Source organism: Siphateles boraxobius, unplaced genomic scaffold (genome assembly GCF_051911475.1).
Source record: "Siphateles boraxobius isolate OS27281-9 unplaced genomic scaffold, OSU_SipBor_1 66, whole genome shotgun sequence".
Lineage (NCBI taxonomy): Eukaryota > Metazoa > Chordata > Actinopteri > Cypriniformes > Leuciscidae > Siphateles > Siphateles boraxobius.
The window spans coordinates 8733843-8741205 of NW_027509193.1; positions in this window are offsets into that span (position 1 = coordinate 8733843).

Below are 7363 nucleotides of genomic sequence, written 5' to 3' on the forward strand. Positions count from 1 at the left end.
CAAAAGCACATAAAATTAATTTAAAATGAAACAAATTAAAATGAAAACTGTAAATATGCAAATGAAACCTTAATAAAACTATATGTTTTTCACACAGATAGCTTAGTTTTTATATATGAAATTATAACATACAATGTAATAAAAAAATCTGAATGGGCAAAAAAAGTAAAACTGTGAACCTTTTAAAAAGGAATTGTTTTTTTGTATTTTACCCCAATGGTGGGATAGATTATCTTTGCATCCCCATTTAACTTTCTAATCCCAGTTATTGTTCTTCCATAATCCTGTTTTGTGTCAGAAAGGCCTTAAACACATTAAACGCCCCCAAACGCCTTAAGACCTCCAGTTAAAAGCACAATCTGTAATTCTGGCAGCTGGCACCCAGTTAATGCAAGTAAAATCTCACCCCTTGACTTAAAAAAAAAACACTCCCGTATGCAGTCATTGTTTACAATCATGAGTGCATGGGGTTCATCTTGAATTATGTAATCAATAAAGCTTGTGTCTGTAGATTGAGTATAACTGGCTGCACACTACTATGACTTTGAGTCAGTTTGGTCAGCTGTAGACAGATGTAAGGCCACACACACACACACACACACACACACACACACACACACACACACACACACACACACACACACACACACACACACACACACACACACACAGGTCTAAGAGCAGTCCATCTTTGTCATCTCTGAGCTGGAGTCTCATACAGCAGACAATGGTGGACTTCAATTCACACAGTCCCTCTGATGTGTCAGACATAAACTCGCTCTCTCTTCCTCTCACTCTCTGTCTCCCTCTCCTTCAATGCCTCCATTTATTCCATTAGACCCAGGGTATTCCCTGGGTCATCATTGTGTTGGTATCCAGGTTGCCAATGGCAACAGTCCCATCGTCTCACCCACACTCTGACACCATGTCTTTTGTCCATACATCTGACTGAGAGACAGAGAAAAGAGACAGTGAAGCAGCGAGTGGGCAGGGGAGAGAGTGTGAAATTAGTCACGCAAATACCACCGAGCACAAGTGTGCCCCCTGTTGGTGGAGCAGAGAGTAGACCTGTGGGCGGATTGTGAGTGAAACGGATTGTGAGGGAAATCTACAGGTGGACACAGACTCACACAGTGCCAAAATTCCTCAGCCAATCGCAACTCTTTCTCTCTCACTGCCTCCGTTTCTTGCTCTTTCGATCCCATGAGAAATTGAGGGAAATTTGAACAGAGATTCAATTCATTATTTAATTCAGTGTTTTGGATTTTTGATCTGGGTCCCCATAGAGAATTTGGGCATCCTATTTGACTGCAACCTAAAGTTTGACAAACAGATCAATACTGTTGTATGTTTTTATCAACTTCACCTTCTTACTAAAGTTAATCCCTTTTTATCCATGAGCAATCTTGAAACTGCAAGACATTTCTGCTCGACTTCTGTAATTTTGATTATTATGCCGTTTCTCAGTCTTTCACTTCTCGTCTGCAACTGGTACAAAACACAGCTACTCAAAGGGAAGCATGATATGACCACATTACACCTATTTTAATTTCTTTGCACTGGCTTCCTGTAAAGGATCGACTTTTAACTCTTATTTGTCTACAAAGTCCTCAATATCCTGTCACTTTAATACCTAACTGATTTATTGCTCCTGCAATGTCCTTCTATAACCTTAAGGTCATGTGACCTTGGCCTACTCACTGCCGCGAGTTAAACACAAAAATAGAGGCGATCACACTTTCACAACTGCTAGACCGAACTGCCATCCTCTTTACATTAGAAATGCACTATCCATCACTGCTTTTAAATCCTATCTTAAGACATATTTATTCTCCCTGGCTTTTAACATTCCTTAAGTATGTTATTTTCGGTCTCTAGTCTATTGTTTGTTATGTTTTTATTTCTGAGTCTTGTTCCCTTTCATTTCATTGTGGTTCTTTTATTTATTGTGCAGCACTTTCGTCAACCTCAGTTGTGTTTAAATGTGCTCTATAAATATTGATTCATTGATTGATTGACTGATTTAGCATTAACATTAGACAATGCATTAGGTATCAGAAAATAACAATGAATGACACTTTTACAGTATTTATTGTGTATTATGTTACATTTTATTTTTTTATTTTTTACATATGCAAACACATTTTTAACATTATAGAAATTATAAATTGATGTATTCCATTGATGTACAGTGTTATGAATGATAGGATACCATTCTGTTCAAAAGTTTGGAGTCTGTAAGAATATCTACGTTTTTTAAATTTTATTGAAAGTCTTGTATTCTCACAAGGCTGCATTTATGTCATCAAATACAGTAAAAACAGTAACATTGTGAAATATGATTGCAATTTAAAATAACTGTTTCCTCTTTTCCCATTTAAAAATGTAATTTATTTATGTCATGACAAAGCTGAATGTTCAGCATCATTACCCAGTCGTGTCACATGATCTTTCAGAAATTATTCTAATATGATTATTTGGTGCTTATTATTATTTCTTCTTATTATTAATGTTGAAAACGTATTCGGTTACTAACGTAACCTCGGTTCCCTGAGATAAGGGAATGAGTACTGCGTCTTGCTAGACGGAAGCTTGCTAGGGGAAGCTCCTTTCTCCGAAATACTGAAGCCTTTATAAAATAACTGCACAGCCGTAACAGTGCCAAGGTTTACTCGCACACTATTGGCTGGTCAGTGGGAACTGCACGAACCAATGGCAGAGTAGTGCAACTGCGCGAACCAATCGGTGTGCAGCCCCGCCGAACTGAGCACAAAGCCTGCCTGAATGGGTGGGGCATCTGCCTGTAAAAGACGTTCGATTTACCATGGATTCAGGTTTATCGACTGAAGCGACGATCGCTAGTCGTTTGTGTCATAGCATGGCCATCTACGCAGTACTCGTTCCCTTATCTCAGGGAACCAAGGTTACATAAGTAACTGAATACGTTCCCTTCAAACGGTCAGTTGTACTGCGTCTTGCTAGAAGCTAGGGGAACCTATTCAGTCACGCCGTGCTATGATGAGCGCAACGACATGTACCTCTAACCAAGTTGGGACGTTACTAAAGGTCCCAAGTTAGAGTTTATTGACATATCTTACAGTGGGGCAAAGACCCATTAAGCCTGTTTTATGCTTCTGCGTCGAATCGACGGCGTACCCCCGCAGACCCCTCTGCGTCGCCGCGAACCCCTCCGCCGTAGCTCGACGTGCACCTCCAAAAAATTGTAACTACGCGTCGAGGCGACGCAGACCACAAGGGCTGTGATTGGTCAGATGCACCGCGATGCAACTCAACCTGACGCAGAACCATAAAACGGCAACGACGCCGTTGGAGTGACGGCGTAGCTACGCCGTGGAGTTGACGCAGAAGCATAAAACAGGCTTTAGAGTGAGCCCTTACGCCTATGGTGCACTGCAGGCCCATAGAAGCGTAAAGCAATAGCATCCACCAACCATCTAGATAGTCTTTGCTTCGTGACCGGAAGCCCCATGGTGCGTCCACCGAAGCTTATAAAAATCTGCTCCGACTGTCTGTACTGGGCCGAGCACTCAGTGTATCCTCTCAGAGCCCTGACTGGGCAGAGCACGTGCAACTGCTGCTCGTCCTCCGCGGAGGGGAGAGCAGATAGCGTGATCACCTATGCTTTGAACAGTGTTGAAAGCAATTTGGGCACATAGGGAATGGATTCTCCACCCCCAGACGGTTCAATTGATATGGAGTGTTTTCGGGAGGGCAGAGGTCAACTTCTTAGCCTCCGAAGACAACTGTCATTGCCCAACATTCTTCTTGAAGAGAATGGTAAAAAGTTACACAAGAATGGTAAAAAGTTTTAAGAGTAATTCCTAATAAAGCTGCTGTTTCATTAAATTGTAGATTCAAACATTTAAAAAAAAAAATATCAAAAATCAATTCATTTTCATTTCTAAATGTACCATCTATTTCTCTACAGTCTTCCCAGAACCCCTTGGCACAAAAGTGTCCTACATAGAATTGGCCAAAGAGCGCTCTGGAAGAACATCATCTAAAAGATAAAACTATTTTTCATTCTAATCAAACAGAAAATATTGGGCCAAATCAGGAACTGGGTGAACCTAACCTGCCCAATTCAACCTTCCTCAGGAATCTAAAAATGGTCTCGTTAATATCAATTATGTTTCCAGATTTCTAACAACCTCAGCATGTCTAAGATTCAACACCAGCTTTATCGTGCTCTCTCTCTCTCTCCCTTTCTTTCTCTCTTGAACAGAGGAAACTGCAATACAATGATAACGGCTGTGAACACAATGGACCCTAGGAGCACATTCACACCGGCAGGCCAAGTTTAGCTCGGAAAGGTCAGCACACACAGACCTCTATTCCATTATTCTCAACATCATCCTTCAGTGGATTTGCAGTTGGCTAATAAGAGTGGAGCTTGTCTTTTTTAGTACAAGAAGGAAAGCCTGTATGACGTGAGCGGTTTGTAGCCTGGGAGAGCTGTGCTCCATATTCCAACAATCCCAGGGGTTTGTTCTGGGACTGGATGTCTTGATGATGAATCATCAGGATTGACTTAAAATGCATCCATATTTAATGCTGCATGTTGTTGGTACAAAATATCACAAGATAATGAAAAACCGGACATGCACCAATCAGTTGTATGTTTCGAAAAGGCCCATGTGTGTCATGAAAACATCAACCCTAAAGGATTTTGGCCATATTTTTCTACCTGAGACAAGTTATATGAACCATAAAACATTTATTTAGTCACAAGGCAAAATCTGCAATCATTTAGTATAAAATACTTACCAACGGCTGTTTAACTGCCTTTGTGATGAATCTTAGCTGTTCAGTTCTGCAGTGTGACTCCCATGACTGCCGTCTAATTAAGAGCCAATAAGCACAGAGGAAATATAAAAAGTTACAAATATTAGTACCATCTTGTCTATATGATATGCAACATAAATATCCCAGTTTAGCATATTCTCTTCATGTTATGTATAATCAACATTACCTTGCTTTGAGTAGAATGATTAATCCACAAATTCACTCTTTTGTCCAGCCTACGACAGACCACCCAAGTGAGCTTTATGTTTTCCACAATCAAATATTACTAACAGATCTTACTTCAGATGGTGCAGCACCATTTCATTTTCTGGTGTTAAAGGGATAGCTCACCCAAAAATTAAAATTCTGTCAGTATTTACTCACCCTCATGTTGTCCCAACCCCTTAAGACCTTCGTTCATCTTCGGAACACGAATTAAGATATTTTTTATGAAATCTGAGAGCTGGATCACTCCTCCATACTAGTCCATAGGCTTCTTGAGGGATTGAACTTGCAGGCCCCGAAAAGATATTACAGACATCGTTAAAATAGTCCAAGTGACTACAGTGGCTCCATCTTAAGTTTATCAAACGACGAGAATACTTTTTTTGTGCAAAAAAACAAAAATAACAACTTTATTTCAGCTATTAATTTTCTTCTCTGTGGGCCTCGAGTCAGTTCACTAGTGTAACAGCGTAAGCTTCTGTTGTTGTACGTCACACGCATCACCCACATGACCTGCGACGGCCAATAGTGAGCCTACGTGTGACGTAGCTCTACGCAATTACACTACGTTTACTGACTCGAGGCCAACAGAGAAGGAAATGAATAGTTGAAATAAAGACGTTATTTGTGTTTGTTTTTGCACAAAAAAATTATTCTTGTCGCTTGATAAACTTTAGATTGAGCCACTGTAGTCACTTGGACTATTTTAACGATGTCTGTAATAACTTTTCGGGGCCTGCAAGTTCAATCCCTCAAGAAGCCTATGGAATAGTATGGAGGAATGATCCAGCCCTCAGATTTCATCAAAAATATCTTAATTCGTGTTCCGAAGATGAACGAAGGTCTTACGGGGTTGGAAAAACATGAGGGTGAGTAAATACTGACAGAATTTTCATTTTTGGGTGAACTATCCCTTTAATATTGTGATGTTTGAATGTGACATGATTGAGCTCCCTTCAACGCTGTCAAGATGTATATTTTAAATCTGATTGTGTGTCGCATAGTCTGCCTTGACTATTATGATTTTACAATCTAACAAGCAACCGTCATTAAGAAAATGGGGACAAAAAAAAATTTCAATTAAAAAAATAAAATAAACTGTACCTAATTTACCTTAATTATACTAACCGTGTAGACACAACACCTAGGCCTAATTTTAGAACCTATGTCCCACCAGCAGGGTTTGAAATGTCACCATAGTTCTTCGTTATAATATCTAACATGCTTGAGATTTCCAGTAGCTGCTCCTTAAGGCATCTGGTCTGGGAAAAAGGTCACAGTATTCAAAGAAAAAGGTCTCAACCACACCGTGGCGTCTTGCAAAGGTTATCACATAGAATGGATGAACATTTATTTGGACTTTTTGGGGGGTTTGCAATCAGATACAGGTTAATTTTTCCCTTAAATTAATGGTTTTAGATCTTAACCTATTACAAGGTTATATTAAGCAAGCTTTTTAAACCAATGGGGTGTTCATTTGGAGCAAAATTGTTTTACACAATCTGTTCCCTGTCGAGCCCAACATTTGAATAGATATTGAACCGCGAATGGCATCAAAGCTTACGCTACTCCTACGTCATACACATCAGGGGTTACTTTTTTAGCATAAGACAACTTGCTTAGGCCGTCTGCCGGAAGCTTGTGATTTAGTTGATAAAGGTTTAAACATGGATTTTTTTTTACATTTTTTTTTTTACAAAAACTCATCTCTTTACTTCAAAAGGCCTTTATTGAACCGCATGGATTACTTTTATGATGGATGGATGCACTTTTTTGGACTTTTTAAAATCAGGACTGCCATTCACTACAATTAAAAAGCTTGGAAGAGCAATGACTTTTTTAATATAACTTCGATTGTATTTGTCTGAAAGAAGTTAGTTATATACACCAAGGATGGCTTGAGGGTGAGTAAATCATGGGGTAGTGAACTATTTCTTTAAAGTATTTTACATGTTTTTCATGTTTGACAGTAACACCTGTTGACCATCCACATTCTCAGGAACAGGACAGTACAACATGCCGAAATGTAAAACTACTCTGAACTGCTCCATTTTCCCAGAAAGCCAAATGTGCTCATCTTCAATCCACTGAGATCCATGTGAAACCACCACCATGCTATACATCAAACATAAACGCAAAGAGCCTGAGGCACAGACGTTTCAAAGCACACATGCACCCACTAAACAAGAGCCCGATCTAGCCAGAGGACTTTGATGAGCCACATGACTGCTTCAACCAAGCCAGAGAAGTCAGGAGCTTTAGATGTTTAAAAAGGAATATCTTACTCAGATACACCCATATTCTGCCCTCAGTGGGTAATTATTGTTTATAG